Source organism: Saccoglossus kowalevskii, chromosome 2 (genome assembly GCF_978046115.1).
Source record: "Saccoglossus kowalevskii chromosome 2, keSacKowa6.1, whole genome shotgun sequence".
Taxonomy (NCBI): domain Eukaryota; kingdom Metazoa; phylum Hemichordata; class Enteropneusta; family Harrimaniidae; genus Saccoglossus; species Saccoglossus kowalevskii.
This window is the reverse complement of record NC_140642.1, coordinates 34,721,075-34,737,650: the sequence shown is the minus strand read 5'-3', so window position 1 is coordinate 34,737,650 and position 16,576 is coordinate 34,721,075. Positions and strand designations below refer to the sequence as shown.

The following is a 16,576-nucleotide window of genomic DNA, read 5'->3' as shown; positions in this document are numbered from 1 at the left end:
GGTGCAAAGTTTAAAACTAAAAGGAAAGTAGTGGAACAGAGATGCAGAGTGTAAAACTAGAAAGAAAGTAGTGGAACAGAGGTGCAAAGTGTAAAACTAGAAGGAAAGTAGTGGGACAGAGGTGCAAAGTGTAAAACTAGAAGGAAAGTAGTGGAACAGAGGTGCAAAGTGTAAAACTAGAAGTAAAGTAGTGGGACAGAGGTGCAAAGTGTAAAACTAGAAGGAAAGCAGTGGAACAGAGGTGCAAAGTGTAAAACTAGAAGGAAAGTAGTGGAACATAGGTGCAAAGTGTAAAACTAGAAGGAAAGTAGTGGGACAGAGGTGCAAAGTGTAAAGCTAGAAGAAAAGTAGTGGAACAGAGATGCAAAATGTAAAACTAGAAGGAAAGTAGTGGAACAGAGATGCAAAGTGTAAAACTAGAAGGAAAGTAGTGGAACAGAGGTGCAAAGTGTTAAACTAGAAGGAAAGTAGTGGGACAGAGGTGCAAAGTGTAAAACTAGAAGGAAAGTAGTGGAAAAGAGGTGCAAAGTGTAAAACTAGAAGGAAAGTAGTGGGACAGGTGCAAAGTGTAAAGCTAGAAGAAAAGTAGTGGAACAGAGATGCAAAGTGTAAAACTAGAAGGAAAGTAGTGGAACAGAGGTGCAAAGTGTTAAACTAGAAGGAAAGTAGTGGGACAGAGGTGCAAAGTGTAAAACTAGAAGTAAAGTAGTGGAACAGAGGTGCAAAGTGTAAAACTAGAAGGAAAATAGTGGGACAGAGGTGCAAAGTGTAAAACTAGAAGGAAAGTAGTGGAACAGAAGTACAAAGTGTAAAACTAGAAGGAAAGTAGTGGGACAGAGGTGCAAAGTGTAAAACTAGAAGTAAAGTAGTGGGACAGAGGTTCAAAGTGTAAAACTAAAAGGAAAGTAGTGGGACAGAGGTGCAAAGTGTAAAACTAGAAGGAAAGTAGTGGGACAGAGGTTCAAAGTGTAAAACTAAAAGGAAAGTAGTGGGACAGAGGTGCAAAGTGTAAAACTAGAAGGAAAGTAGTGGGACAGAGGTGCAAAATGTAAAACTAGAAGGAAAGTAGTGGCACAGAGGTGCAAAGTGTAAAACTAGAAGAAAAGTAGTGGAACAGAGGTGCAAAGTGTAAAACTAAAAGGAAAGTAGTGGAACAGAGGTGCAAAGTGTAAACTAGAAGGAAAGTAGTGGAACAGAGGTGCAAAGTGTAAAACTAGAAGGAAAGTAGTTGGACAGAGGTGCAAAATGTAAAACTAGAAGGAAAGTAGTGGCACAGAGGTGCAAAGTGTAAAACTAGAAGAAAAGTAGTGGAACAGAGGTGCAAAGTGTAAAACTAAAAGGAAAGTAGTGGAACAGAGGTGCAAAGTGTAAACTAGAAGGAAAGTAGTGGAACAGAGGTGCAAAGTGTAAAACTAAAAGTAAAGTAGTGGGACAGAGGTGCAAAGTGTAAAACTAGAAGTAAAGTAGTGGGACAGAGGTGCAAAGTTTAAAACTAGAAAGAAAGTAGTGGAACAGAGGTGCAAAGTGTAAAACTAGAAGGAAAGTAGTGGGACAGAGGTGCAAAGTGTAAAACTAGAAGGAAAGTAGTGGAACAGAGGTGCAAAGTGTAAAACTAGAAGTAAAGTAGTGGGACAGAGGTGCAAAGTGTAAAACTAGAAGGAAAGCAGTGGAACAGAGGTGCAAAGTGTAAAACTAGAAGGAAAGTAGTGGAACAGAGGTGCAAAGTGTAAAACTAGAAGGAAAGTAGTGGAACAGAGATGCAAAGTGTAAAACTAGAAGGAAAGTAGTGGAACAGAGGTGCAAAGTGTAAAACTAAAAGGAAAGTAGTGGGACAGTGGTGCAAAGTGTAAAACTAGAAGGAAAGTAGTGGAACAGAGGTGCAAAGTGTAAAACTAGAAGTAAAGTAGTGGGACAGAGGTGCAAAGTGTAAAACTAGAAGTAAAGTAGTCGGACAGAGGTGCAAAGTTTAAAACTAGAAAGAAAGTAGTGGAACATAGGTGCAAAGTGTAAAACTAGAAGGAAAGTAGTGGAAAAGAGGTGCAAAGTGTAAAACGAGAAAGAAAGTAGTGGGACAGAGGTGCAAAATGTAAAACTAGAAGGAAAGTAGTGGAAAAGAGGTGCAAAGTGTAAAACTAGAAGAAAAGTAGTGGGACAGGTGCAAAGTGTAAAACTAGAAGGAAAGTAGTGGGACAGAGGTGCAAAATGTAAAACTAGAAGGAAAGTAGTGGGACAGAGGTGCAAAGTGTAAAACTAGAAGGAAAGTAGTGGGACAGAGGTGCAAAGTGTAAACTAGAAGTAAAGTAGTGGGACAGAGGTTCAAAGTGTAAAACTAAAAGGAAAGTAGTGGGACAGAGGTGCAAAGTGTAAAACTAGAAGGAAAGTAGTGGGACAGAGGTTCAAAGTGTAAAACTAAAAGGAAAGTAGTGGGACAGAGGTGCAAAGTGTAAAACTAGAAGGAAAGTAGTGGGACAGAGGTGCAAAATGTAAAACTAGAAGGAAAGTAGTGGCACAGAGGTGCAAAGTGTAAAACTAGAAGAAAAGTAGTGGAACAGAGGTGCAAAGTGTAAAACTAAAAGGAAAGTAGTGGAACAGAGGTGCAAAGTGTAAACTAGAAGGAAAGTCGTGGAACAGAGGTGCAAAGTGTAAAACTAGAAGGAAAGTAGTTGGACAGAGGTGCAAAATGTAAAACTAGAAGGAAAGTAGTGGCACAGAGGTGCAAAGTGTAAAACTAGAAGAAAAGTAGTGGAACAGAGGTGCAAAGTGTAAAACTAAAAGGAAAGTAGTGGAACAGAGGTGCAAAGGGTAAACTAGAAGGAAAGTAGTGGAACAGAGGTGCAAAGTGTAAAACTAAAAGTAAAGTAGTAGGACAGAGGTGCAAAGTTTAAAACTAAAAGGAAAGTAGTGGAACAGAGATGCAGAGTGTAAAACTAGAAAGAAAGTAGTGGAACAGAGGTGCAAAGTGTAAAACTAGAAGGAAAGTAGTGGGACAGAGGTGCAAAGTGTAAAACTAGAAGGAAAGTAGTGGAACAGAGGTGCAAAGTGTAAAACTAGAAGTAAAGTAGTGGGACAGAGGTGCAAAGTGTAAAACTAGAAGGAAAGCAGTGGAACAGAGGTGCAAAGTGTAAAACTAGAAGGAAAGTAGTGGAACATAGGTGCAAAGTGTAAAACTAGAAGGAAAGTAGTGGGACAGAGGTGCAAAGTGTAAAGCTAGAAGAAAAGTAGTGGAACAGAGATGCAAAATGTAAAACTAGAAGGAAAGTAGTGGAACAGAGATGCAAAGTGTAAAACTAGAAGGAAAGTAGTGGAACAGAGGTGCAAAGTGTTAAACTAGAAGGAAAGTAGTGGGACAGAGGTGCAAAGTGTAAAACTAGAAGGAAAGTAGTGGAAAAGAGGTGCAAAGTGTAAAACTAGAAGGAAAGTAGTGGGACAGGTGCAAAGTGTAAAGCTAGAAGAAAAGTAGTGGAACAGAGATGCAAAGTGTAAAACTAGAAGGAAAGTAGTGGAACAGAGGTGCAAAGTGTTAAACTAGAAGGAAAGTAGTGGGACAGAGGTGCAAAGTGTAAAACTAGAAGTAAAGTAGTGGAACAGAGGTGCAAAGTGTAAAACTAGAAGGAAAATAGTGGGACAGAGGTGCAAAGTGTAAAACTAGAAGGAAAGTAGTGGAACAGAAGTACAAAGTGTAAAACTAGAAGGAAAGTAGTGGGACAGAGGTGCAAAGTGTAAAACTAGAAGTAAAGTAGTGGGACAGAGGTTCAAAGTGTAAAACTAAAAGGAAAGTAGTGGGACAGAGGTGCAAAGTGTAAAACTAGAAGGAAAGTAGTGGGACAGAGGTTCAAAGTGTAAAACTAAAAGGAAAGTAGTGGGACAGAGGTGCAAAGTGTAAAACTAGAAGGAAAGTAGTGGGACAGAGGTGCAAAATGTAAAACTAGAAGGAAAGTAGTGGCACAGAGGTGCAAAGTGTAAAACTAGAAGAAAAGTAGTGGAACAGAGGTGCAAAGTGTAAAACTAAAAGGAAAGTAGTGGAACAGAGGTGCAAAGTGTAAACTAGAAGGAAAGTAGTGGAACAGAGGTGCAAAGTGTAAAACTAGAAGGAAAGTAGTTGGACAGAGGTGCAAAATGTAAAACTAGAAGGAAAGTAGTGGCACAGAGGTGCAAAGTGTAAAACTAGAAGAAAAGTAGTGGAACAGAGGTGCAAAGTGTAAAACTAAAAGGAAAGTAGTGGAACAGAGGTGCAAAGTGTAAACTAGAAGGAAAGTAGTGGAACAGAGGTGCAAAGTGTAAAACTAAAAGTAAAGTAGTGGGACAGAGGTGCAAAGTGTAAAACTAGAAGTAAAGTAGTGGGACAGAGGTGCAAAGTTTAAAACTAGAAAGAAAGTAGTGGAACAGAGGTGCAAAGTGTAAAACTAGAAGGAAAGTAGTGGGACAGAGGTGCAAAGTGTAAAACTAGAAGGAAAGTAGTGGAACAGAGGTGCAAAGTGTAAAACTAGAAGTAAAGTAGTGGGACAGAGGTGCAAAGTGTAAAACTAGAAGGAAAGCAGTGGAACAGAGGTGCAAAGTGTAAAACTAGAAGGAAAGTAGTGGAACAGAGGTGCAAAGTGTAAAACTAGAAGGAAAGTAGTGGAACAGAGATGCAAAGTGTAAAACTAGAAGGAAAGTAGTGGAACAGAGGTGCAAAGTGTAAAACTAAAAGGAAAGTAGTGGGACAGTGGTGCAAAGTGTAAAACTAGAAGGAAAGTAGTGGAACAGAGGTGCAAAGTGTAAAACTAGAAGTAAAGTAGTGGGACAGAGGTGCAAAGTGTAAAACTAGAAGTAAAGTAGTCGGACAGAGGTGCAAAGTTTAAAACTAGAAAGAAAGTAGTGGAACATAGGTGCAAAGTGTAAAACTAGAAGGAAAGTAGTGGAAAAGAGGTGCAAAGTGTAAAACGAGAAAGAAAGTAGTGGGACAGAGGTGCAAAATGTAAAACTAGAAGGAAAGTAGTGGAAAAGAGGTGCAAAGTGTAAAACTAGAAGAAAAGTAGTGGGACAGGTGCAAAGTGTAAAACTAGAAGGAAAGTAGTGGGACAGAGGTGCAAAATGTAAAACTAGAAGGAAAGTAGTGGGACAGAGGTGCAAAGTGTAAAACTAGAAGGAAAGTAGTGGAAAAGAGGTGCAAAGTGTAAAACTAGAAGGAAAGTAGTGGGACAGAGGTGCAAAGTGTAAAACTAGAAGAAAAGTAGTGGGACAGAGGTGCAAAGTGTAAAACTAGAAGTAAAGTAGTGGGACAGAGGTGCAAAGTGTAAAGCTAGAAGAAAAGTAGTGGAACAGAGATGCAAAATGTAAAACTAGAAGGAAAGTAGTGGAAAAGAGGTGCAAAGTGTAAAACTAGAAGGAAAGTAGTGGGACAGAGGTGCAAAGTGTAAAACTAGAAGGAAAGTAGTGGGACAGAGGTGCAAAATGTAAAACTAGAAGGAAAGTAGTGGCACAGAGGTGCAAAGTGTAAAACTAGAAGAAAAGTAGTGGAACAGAGGTGCAAAGTGTAAAACTAAAAGGAAAGTAGTGGAACAGAGGTGCAAAGTGTAAACTAGAAGGAAAGTAGTGGAACAGAGGTGCAAAGTGTAAAACTAGAAGGAAAGTAGTTGGACAGAGGTGCAAAATGTAAAACTAGAAGGAAAGTAGTGGCACAGAGGTGCAAAGTGTAAAACTAGAAGAAAAGTAGTGGAACAGAGGTGCAAAGTGTAAAACTAAAAGGAAAGTAGTGGAACAGAGGTGCAAAGTGTAAACTAGAAGGAAAGTAGTGGAACAGAGGTGCAAAGTGTAAAACTAAAAGTAAAGTAGTGGGACAGAGGTGCAAAGTGTAAAACTAGAAGTAAAGTAGTGGGACAGAGGTGCAAAGTTTAAAACTAGAAAGAAAGTAGTGGAACAGAGGTGCAAAGTGTAAAACTAGAAGGAAAGTAGTGGGACAGAGGTGCAAAGTGTAAAACTAGAAGGAAAGTAGTGGAACAGAGGTGCAAAGTGTAAAACTAGAAGTAAAGTAGTGGGACAGAGGTGCAAAGTGTAAAACTAGAAGGAAAGCAGTGGAACAGAGGTGCAAAGTGTAAAACTAGAAGGAAAGTAGTGGAACAGAGGTGCAAAGTGTAAAACTAGAAGGAAAGTAGTGGAACAGAGATGCAAAGTGTAAAACTAGAAGGAAAGTAGTGGAACAGAGGTGCAAAGTGTAAAACTAAAAGGAAAGTAGTGGGACAGTGGTGCAAAGTGTAAAACTAGAAGGAAAGTAGTGGAACAGAGGTGCAAAGTGTAAAACTAGAAGTAAAGTAGTGGGACAGAGGTGCAAAGTGTAAAACTAGAAGTAAAGTAGTCGGACAGAGGTGCAAAGTTTAAAACTAGAAAGAAAGTAGTGGAACATAGGTGCAAAGTGTAAAACTAGAAGGAAAGTAGTGGAAAAGAGGTGCAAAGTGTAAAACGAGAAAGAAAGTAGTGGGACAGAGGTGCAAAATGTAAAACTAGAAGGAAAGTAGTGGAAAAGAGGTGCAAAGTGTAAAACTAGAAGAAAAGTAGTGGGACAGGTGCAAAGTGTAAAACTAGAAGGAAAGTAGTGGGACAGAGGTGCAAAATGTAAAACTAGAAGGAAAGTAGTGGGACAGAGGTGCAAAGTGTAAAACTAGAAGGAAAGTAGTGGAAAAGAGGTGCAAAGTGTAAAACTAGAAGGAAAGTAGTGGGACAGAGGTTCAAAGTGTAAAACTAGAAGAAAAGTAGTGGGACAGAGGTGCAAAGTGTAAAACTAGAAGGAAAGTAGTGGGACAGAGGTGCAAAGTGTAAAGCTAGAAGAAAAGTAGTGGAACAGAGATGCAAAATGTAAAACTAGAAGGAAAGTAGTGGAAAAGAGGTGCAAAGTGTAAAACTAGAAGGAAAGTAGTGGGACAGAGGTGCAAAGTGTAAAACTAGAAGGAAAGTAGTGGGACAGAGGTGCAAAGTGTAAAACTAGAAGAAAAGTAGTGGAGCAGAGATGCAAAGTGTAAAACTAGAAGGAAAGTAGTGGGACAGAGGTGCAAAGTGTAAAGCTAGAAGAAAAGTAGTGGAACAGAGATGCAAAATGTAAAACTAGAAGGAAAGTAGTGGAAAAGAGGTGCAAAGTGTAAAACTAGAAGGAAAGTAGTGGGACAGAGGTGCAAAATATAAAACTAGAAGGAAAGTAGTGGCACAGAGGTGCAAAGTGTAAAACTAGAAGGAAAGTAGTGGAGCAGAGATGCAGATTGTAAAACTAGAAAGAAAGTAGTGGAACAGAGGTGCAAAGTGTAAAACTAGAAGGAAAGCAGTGGAACAGAGGTGCAAAGTGTAAAACTAGAAGGAAAGTAGTGGAACAGAGGTGCAAAGTGTAAACTAGAAGGAAAGTAGTGGAACAGAGATGCAAAGTGTAAAACTAGAAGGAAAGTAGTGGAACAGAGGTGCAAAGTGTAAAACTAAAAGGAAAGTAGTGGGACAGAGGTGCAAAGTGTAAAACTAGAAGGAAAGTAGTGGAACAGAGGTGCAAAGTGTAAAACTAGAAGTAAAGTAGTGGGACAGAGGTGCAAAGTGTAAAACTAGAAGGAAAGCAGTGGAACAGAGGTGCAAAGTGTAAAACTAGAAGGAAAGTAGTGGAACAGAGGTGCAAAGTGTAAAACTAGAAGGAAAGTAGTGGAACAGAGATGCAAAGTGTAAAACTAGAAGGAAAGTAGTGGAACAGAGGTGCAAAGTGTAAAACTAAAAGGAAAGTAGTGGGACAGAGGTGCAAAGTGTAAAACTAGAAGGAAAGTAGTGGAACAGAAGTGCAAAGTGTAAAACTAGAAGTAAAGTAGTGGGACAGAGGTGCAAAGTGTAAAACTAGAAGTAAAGTAGTGGGACAGAGGTGCAAAGTTTAAAACTAGAAAGAAAGTAGTGGAACAGAGGTGCAAAGTGTAAAACTAGAAGGAAAGTAGTGGAAAAGAGGTGCAAAGTGTAAAACGAGAAGGAAAGTAGTGGGACAGAGGTGCAAAATGTAAAACTAGAAGGAAAGTAGTGGAAAAGAGGTGCAAAGTGTAAAACTAGAAGGAAAGTAGTGGGACAGAGGTGCAAAGTGTAAAACTAGAAGGAAAGTAGTGGGACAGAGGTGCAAAATGTAAAACTAGAAGGAAAGTAGTGGGACAGAGGTGCAAAGTGTAAAACTAGAAGGAAAGTAGTGGGACAGAGGTGCAAAGTGTAAAACTAAAAGGAAAGTAGTGGAACAGAGGTGCAAAGTGCAGAACTAGAAGGAAAGTAGTGGCACAGAGGTGCAAAGTGTAAAACTAGAAGGAAAGTAGTGGAACAGAGGTGCAAAGTGTAAAACTAGAAGGAAAGTAGTGGGACAGAGGTGCAAAGTGTAAAACTAGAAGGAAAGTAGTGGGACAGAGGTGCAAAGTGTACAAGTAGAAGGAAAGTAGTGGGACAGAAGTGCAAAGTATAAAACTAGAAGGAAAGTAGTGGAACAGAGGTGCAAAGTGTAAAACTAGAAGGAAAGTAGTGGAACAGAGGTGCAAAGTGTAAAACTAGAAGGAAAGTAGTGGAACAGAGATGCAAAGTGTAAAACTAGAAGGAAAGTAGTGGAACAGAGGTGCAAAGTGTAAAACTAAAAGGAAAGTAGTGGGACAGAGGTGCAAAGTGTAAAACTAGAAGGAAAGTAGTGGAACAGAAGTGCAAAGTGTAAAACTAGAAGTAAAGTAGTGGGACAGAGGTGCAAAGTGTAAAACTAGAAGTAAAGTAGTGGGACAGAGGTGCAAAGTTTAAAACTAGAAAGAAAGTAGTGGAACAGAGGTGCAAAGTGTAAAACTAGAAGGAAAGTAGTGGAAAAGAGGTGCAAAGTGTAAAACGAGAAGGAAAGTAGTGGGACAGAGGTGCAAAATGTAAAACTAGAAGGAAAGTAGTGGAAAAGAGGTGCAAAGTGTAAAACTAGAAGGAAAGTAGTGGGACAGAGGTGCAAAGTGTAAAACTAGAAGGAAAGTAGTGGGACAGAGGTGCAAAATGTAAAACTAGAAGGAAAGTAGTGGGACAGAGGTGCAAAGTGTAAAACTAGAAGGAAAGTAGTGGGACAGAGGTGCAAAGTGTAAAACTAAAAGGAAAGTAGTGGAACAGAGGTGCAAAGTGCAGAACTAGAAGGAAAGTAGTGGAACAGAGGTGCAAAGTGTAAAACTAGAAGGAAAGTAGTGGAACAGAGGTGCAAAGTGTAAAACTAGAAGGAAAGTAGTGGGACAGAGGTGCAAAGTGTAAAACTAGAAGGAAAGTAGTGGGACAGAGGTGCAAAGTGTACAAGTAGAAGGAAAGTAGTGGGACAGAAGTGCAAAGTATAAAACTAGAAGGAAAGTAGTGGAACAGAGGTGCAAAGAGTAAAACTAGAAGGTAGTAGTGGGACAGAGGTGCAAAGTTTAAAACTAGAAGGAAAGTAGTGGAACAGAGGTGCAAAGTGTAAAACTAGAAGGAAAGTAGTGGAACAGAGGTGCAAAGTGTAAAACTAAAAGGAAAGAGTGGGACAGAGGTGCAAAGTGTAAAACTAGAAGGAAAGTAGTAGGACAGAGATGCAAAGTGTAAAACTAGAAGAAAAGTAGTGGAACAGAAGTGCAAAGTGTAAAACTAGAAGGAAAGTAGTGGAACAGAAGTGCAAAGTGTAAAACTAGAAGAAAAGTAGTGGGACAGAGGTGCAAAGTGTAAAATTAAAAGGAAAGTAGTGGGACAGAGGTGCAAAGTGTAAAACTAGAAGGAAAGTAGTGGAACAGAGGTGCAAAGTGTAAAACTAGAAGTAAAGTAGTGGGACAGAGGTGCAAAGTGTAAAACTAGAAGTAAAGTAGTCGGACAGAGGTGCAAAGTTTAAAACTAGAAAGAAAGTAGTGGAACAGAGGTGCAAAGTGTAAAACTAGAAGGAAAGTAGTGGAAAAGAGGTGCAAAGTGTAAAACGAGAAAGAAAGTAGTGGGACAGAGGTGCAAAATGTAAAACTAGAAGGAAAGTAGTGGAAAAGAGGTGCAAAGTGTAAAACTAGAAGAAAAGTAGTGGGACAGGTGCAAAGTGTAAAACTAGAAGGAAAGTAGTGGGACAGAGGTGCAAAATGTAAAACTAGAAGGAAAGTAGTGGGACAGAGGTGCAAAGTGTAAAACTAGAAGGAAAGTAGTGGGACAGAGGTGCAAAGTGTAAAACTAGAAGGAAAGTAGTGGGACAGAGGTGCAAAGTGTAAAACTAGAAGGAAAGTAGTGGGACAGAGGTGCAAAGTGTAAAACTAGAAGAAAAGTAGTGGGACAGAGGTGCAAAGTGTAAAACTAGAAGGAAAGTAGTGGGACAGAGGTGCAAAGTGTAAAGCTAGAAGAAAAGTAGTGGAACAGAGATGCAAAATGTAAAACTAGAAGGAAAGTAGTGGAAAAGAGGTGCAAAGTGTAAAACTAGAAGGAAAGTAGTGGGACAGGTGCAAAGTGTAAAGCTCGAATAAAAGTAGTGGAACAGAGATGCAAAGTGTAAAACTAGAAGGAAAGTAGTGGGACAGAGGTGCAAAATATAAAACTAGAAGGAAAGTAGTGGCACAGAGGTGCAAAGTGTAAAACTAGAAGGAAAGTAGTGGAGCAGAGATGCAGATTGTAAAACTAGAAAGAAAGTAGTGGAACAGAGGTGCAAAGTGTAAAACTAGAAGGAAAGCAGTGGAACAGAGGTGCAAAGTGTAAACTAGAAGGAAAGTAGTGGAACAGAGGTGCAAAGTGTAAACTAGAAGGAAAGTAGTGGAACAGAGATGCAAAGTGTAAAACTAGAAGGAAAGTAGTGTAAAAGAGGTGCAAAGTGTAAAACTAAAAGGAAAGTAGTGGGACAGAGGTGCAAAGTGTAAAACTAGAAGGAAAGTAGTGGAACAGAGGTGCAAAGTGTAAAACTAGAAGTAAAGTAGTGGGACAGAGGTGCAAAGTGTAAAACTAGAAGGAAAGCAGTGGAACAGAGGTGCAAAGTGTAAAACTAGAAGGAAAGTAGTGGAACAGAGGTGCAAAGTGTAAAACTAGAAGGAAAGTAGTGGAACAGAGGTGCAAAGTGTAAAACTAAAAGGAAAGTAGTGGGACAGAGGTGCAAAGTGTAAAACTAGAAGGAAAGTAGTGGAACAGAAGTGCAAAGTGTAAAACTAGAAGTAAAGTAGTGGGACAGGTGCAAAGTGTAAAGCTAGAATAAAAGTAGTGGAACAGAGATGCAAAGTGTAAAACTAGAAGGAAAGTAGTGGGACAGAGGTGCAAAATATAAAACTAGAAGGAAAGTAGTGGCACAGAGGTGCAAAGTGTAAAACTAGAAGGAAAGTAGTGGAGCAGAGATGCAGATTGTAAAACTAGAAAGAAAGTAGTGGAACAGAGGTGCAAAGTGTAAAACTAGAAGGAAAGCAGTGGAACAGAGGTGCAAAGTGTAAAACTAGAAGGAAAGTAGTGGAACAGAGGTGCAAAGTGTAAACTAGAAGGAAAGTAGTGGAACAGAGATGCAAAGTGTAAAACTAGAAGGAAAGTAGTGGAACAGAGGTGCAAAGTGTAAAACTAAAAGGAAAGTAGTGGGACAGAGGTGCAAAGTGTAAAACTAGAAGGAAAGTAGTGGAACAGAGGTGCAAAGTGTAAAACTAGAAGTAAAGTAGTGGGACAGAGGTGCAAAGTGTAAAACTAGAAGGAAAGCAGTGGAACAGAGGTGCAAAGTGTAAAACTAGAAGGAAAGTAGTGGAACAGAGGTGCAAAGTGTAAAACTAGAAGGAAAGTAGTGGAACAGAGATGCAAAGTGTAAAACTAGAAGGAAAGTAGTGGAACAGAGGTGCAAAGTGTAAAACTAAAAGGAAAGTAGTGGGACAGAGGTGCAAAGTGTAAAACTAGAAGGAAAGTAGTGGAACAGAAGTGCAAAGTGTAAAACTAGAAGTAAAGTAGTGGGACAGAGGTGCAAAGTGTAAAACTAGAAGTAAAGTAGTGGGACAGAGGTGCAAAGTTTAAAACTAGAAAGAAAGTAGTGGAACAGAGGTGCAAAGTGTAAAACTAGAAGGAAAGTAGTGGAAAAGAGGTGCAAAGTGTAAAACGAGAAGGAAAGTAGTGGGACAGAGGTGCAAAATGTAAAACTAGAAGGAAAGTAGTGGAAAAGAGGTGCAAAGTGTAAAACTAGAAGGAAAGTAGTGGGACAGAGGTGCAAAGTGTAAAACTAGAAGGAAAGTAGTGGGACAGAGGTGCAAAATGTAAAACTAGAAGGAAAGTAGTGGGACAGAGGTGCAAAGTGTAAAACTAGAAGGAAAGTAGTGGGACAGAGGTGCAAAGTGTAAAACTAAAAGGAAAGTAGTGGAACAGAGGTGCAAAGTGCAGAACTAGAAGGAAAGTAGTGGAACAGAGGTGCAAAGTGTAAAACTAGAAGGAAAGTAGTGGAACAGAGGTGCAAAGTGTAAAACTAGAAGGAAAGTAGTGGAACAGAGGTGCAAAGTGTAAAACTAGAAGGAAAGTAGTGGGACAGAGGTGCAAAGTGTAAAACTAGAAGGAAAGTAGTGGGACAGAGGTGCAAAGTGTACAAGTAGAAGGAAAGTAGTGGGACAGAAGTGCAAAGTATAAAACTAGAAGGAAAGTAGTGGAACAGAGGTGCAAAGAGTAAAACTAGAAGGTAGTAGTGGGACAGATGTGCAAAGTTTAAAACTAGAAGGAAAGTAGTGGAACAGAGGTGCAAAGTGTAAAACTAGAAGGAAAGTAGTGGAACAGAGGTGCAAAGTGTAAAACTAAAAGGAAAGAGTGGGACAGAGGTGCAAAGTGTAAAACTAGAAGGAAAGTAGTAGGACAGAGATGCAAAGTGTAAAACTAGAAGAAAAGTAGTGGAACAGAAGTGCAAAGTGTAAAACTAGAAGGAAAGTAGTGGAACAGAAGTGCAAAGTGTAAAACTAGAAGAAAAGTAGTGGAACAGAAGTGCAAAGTGTAAAACTAAAAGGAAAGTAGTGGAACAGAGGTGCAAAGTGTAAAACTAGAATGGAAAGTAGTGGGACAGAGGTGCAAAGTGTAAAACTAAAAGGAAAGTAGTGGAACAGAGGTGCAAAGTGTAAAACTAGAAGGAAAGTAGTGGAACAGCGGTGCAAAGTGTAAAACTAGAAGTAAAGTAGTGGAACAGAAGTGCAAAGTGTAAAACTAAAAGGAAAGTAATGGGACAGAGGTGCAACGTGTAAAACTAGAAGGAAAGTAGTGGAACAGAGGTGCAAAGTGTAAAACTAGAAGTAAAGTAGTGGAACAGAAGTGCAGAGTGTAAAACTAAAAGGAAAGTAATGGGACAGAGGTGCAAAGTGTAAAACTAGAAGGAAAGTAGTGGAACAGAGGTGCAAAGTTTAAAACTAGAAGGAAAGTAGTGGAACAGAGGTGCAAAGTGTAAAACTAGAAGGAAAGTAGTGGAACAGAGGTGCAAAGTGTAAAACTAAAAGGAAAGAGTGGGACAGAGGTGCAAAGTGTAAAACTAGAAGGAAAGTAGTAGGACAGAGATGCAAAGTGTAAAACTAGAAGAAAAGTAGTGGAACAGAAGTGCAAAGTGTAAAACTAGAAGGAAAGTAGTGGAACAGAAGTGCAAAGTGTAAAACTAGAAGAAAAGTAGTGGAACAGAAGTGCAAAGTGTAAAACTAAAAGGAAAGTAGTGGAACAGAGGTGCAAAGTGTAAAACTAGAATGGAAAGTAGTGGGACAGAGGTGCAAAGTGTAAAACTAAAAGGAAAGTAGTGGAACAGAGGTGCAAAGTGTAAAACTAGAAGGAAAGTAGTGGAACAGCGGTGCAAAGTGTAAAACTAGAAGTAAAGTAGTGGAACAGAAGTGCAAAGTGTAAAACTAAAAGGAAAGTAATGGGACAGAGGTGCAACGTGTAAAACTAGAAGGAAAGTAGTGGAACAGAGGTGCAAAGTGTAAAACTAGAAGTAAAGTAGTGGAACAGAAGTGCAGAGTGTAAAACTAAAAGGAAAGTAATGGGACAGAGGTGCAAAGTGTAAAACTAGAAGGAAAGTAGTGGAACAGAGGTGCAAAGTGTAAAACTAGAAGGAAAGTAGTGGAACAAAGGTGAAAAGTGTAAAACTAGAAGTAAAGTAGTGGGACAGAGGTTCAAAGTGTAAAACTAGAAGGAAAGTAGTGGAACATAGATGCAAAGTATAAAACTAGAAGTAAAGTAGTGGGACAGAGATGCAAAGTATAAAACTAGAAGTAAAGTAGTGGGACAGAGGTGCAAAGTGTAAAACTAGAAGCAAAGTAGTGGGAGAGAGGTGCAAAGTGGAAAACTAGAAGGAAAGTAGTGGAACAGAGGTGCAAAGTGTAAAACTAGAAGGAAAATAGTGGAACAGAGATGCAAAGTGTAAAACTAGAAGTAAAGTAGTGGAAAAGAGGTGCAAAGTGTAAAACTAGAAGGAAAATAGTGGAACAGAGATGCAAAGTGTAAAACTAGAAGGAATGTAGTGGAACAGAGGTGCAAAGTGTAAAACTAGAAAGAAAGTAGTGGAACAGAGGTGCAAAGTGTATAACTAGAGGGAAAGTAGTGGAACAGAGGTGCAAAGTGGAAAACTAGGAGGAAAGTAGTGGCACAGAGATGCAGAGTGTAAAACTAAAAGGAAAGTAGTGGAACAGAGGTGCAAAGTGTAAAACTAGAATGGAAAGTAGTGGGACATAAGTGCAAAGTGTAAAACTAAAAGGAAAGTAGTGGAACAGAGGTGCAAAGTGTAAAACTAGAAGGAAAATAGTGGGACAGAGGTGCAAAGTGTAAAACTAGAAGGAAAGTAGTGTGACAGAGCTGCAAAGTGTAAAACTAGAAGGAAAGTAGTGGAACAGAGGTGCAAAGTCAAGATAAAGACATGAATCGGGTTTCTCGGCAGAAAGCAAAACCCAGGACGCGATCCACAACCGATCATCATTCCTGTAACGACTGACAAGGAGGCAGCACCTGAACCTGAATAAACTTTTGGACAGAATTATTTAATGCAGTTTGTTAAATCAAAAATATAGTTTATAGAGTTGAAAAGTTACATTTACACCAAGGTGTTTCATTCCTCTTGTTTTTCTTTTAGATGTGACGGCCATGTTGGATTTATGCAGATGAAGCATCCTTCTACCCAGGAAACCATTTATTTAGCTGTTCTGTACTGTACGATTCTGTTTAAAATTGTATTCTAGCATCTTAAACGTATTACCTACGCCACATAGAAGAGAAGCCGGAAGAAAAATTACATTAAATAATTATATTATCGCGGCCATATTGGATTTATGCTAATTTTAATCTACCCAATCAACACATTTGGCACTCTCATAAATTCTCTGACTCAAAACAGTACCATAGCATCATGAATTTTTAAAATACCCCATCTAAAATTGAAGATATGTTCAAATAGTTATATTTCCATGTTGTAAAAATTTGCAAAACGGTCATTTTTGAATATATGCAAATTAGGTATATTTCAGACGCATAGATTTTCCTAGAGTTTTAGTATGCCAATCTAGATACCTTTCCGAAAAGCACTGTGAAGAAATTATTTCTGTTGCAATTTGTGACGGGTTTGCCCCCCCTTTTCGCTAGAATGACTTGACTATATGTCCCAAATCACAGAAAACTTCTAGTTCACATGTCAGTACAGTTTATATTTTTGTGAGACGCCGAGGATCATTTCAACTTCAGAAAGTACAGAAATTATAGATAGAAGACTGTTTGACAGCATTGTCTACTTCAGTATCTAATAGCTTCCAGTTGATACATTTTGAAAGAATATCATTAATAAACAGTGTTTTATATAGTGATTATCTTTGTTATCAGGGAATTGGTTACTGGTATATATAAATGTATTGTAAACTACGGCTAAATATCATTGATTTTGTATGTTGTTGAGAATTCTCATGGTAAAACAAAATATTGACACCAAATAAGACATTAATTTATGAAATACTTTGATTTAATTAAGTGTTATCCCATGCTAATAAATACAATGTACTTTGGTTAACTATAAACTGTTCTGTACCAACAAAAGCGTATTATAGGATAAAACACTCTTATGGACATGGCTTACAGACAATGTTATGAGTTACCTACTGTAAGCATGAATTACTCATGTCAAGTGACTCTAACACAAATATAGTCCACATAAAATAGTGTTTTTCCAAAAAATTACAGGCCAAATGTTTTCTACAAATTTATAGGTTTGATAATTTGTTGTCATTATTGTTCTGATTACATGCGTCGACATTTTTTTCCAGCAAAACGTCTATCATGCTAACAAACATTCTCTCGGCTGAGATAGATCCGCTGTTAGCGTTAGCGTTGCAGATCTCAATTAAAAAACTGAAGATATCATTGGAGAATGAACAAATGTGAGAGGTCCCCCTGAGGTACCTGTATGTATAGCATCAAAGCCCCGGGGGTGACTCTACATTAAAACCTTACACCATGTGCATTCATGCAAAAAATAATAGGCCCCTAGGGCTGGCAGCACATTGGCAAACCATACCCCCTATTGCAGACGCAATGTAAATTTAGTACCCCCTATAGTAGACATATTGAAAAAAACACCCATATTGCAGACATATATTGAGAACATTCTACTCCCGGGCTATGGGTCCGCCAATTCGGGCCTAGGGCGCTGTATGGGAGT

At 39.0% G+C, this 16,576-nt stretch overlaps 1 long non-coding RNA gene across 1 annotated transcript; it reads left to right on the top strand.

The window, feature by feature from the left end:
* Positions 1 to 1,422: 1,422 nt before the first annotated feature.
* On the top strand, positions 1,423 to 2,500 carry LOC146748948 (uncharacterized). Its single transcript, XR_014931447.1, has 2 exons — positions 1,423 to 1,477; positions 2,315 to 2,500. It is a non-coding gene; the product is annotated as an uncharacterized LOC146748948 (long non-coding RNA).
* Positions 2,501 to 16,576: the final 14,076 nt, after the last annotated feature.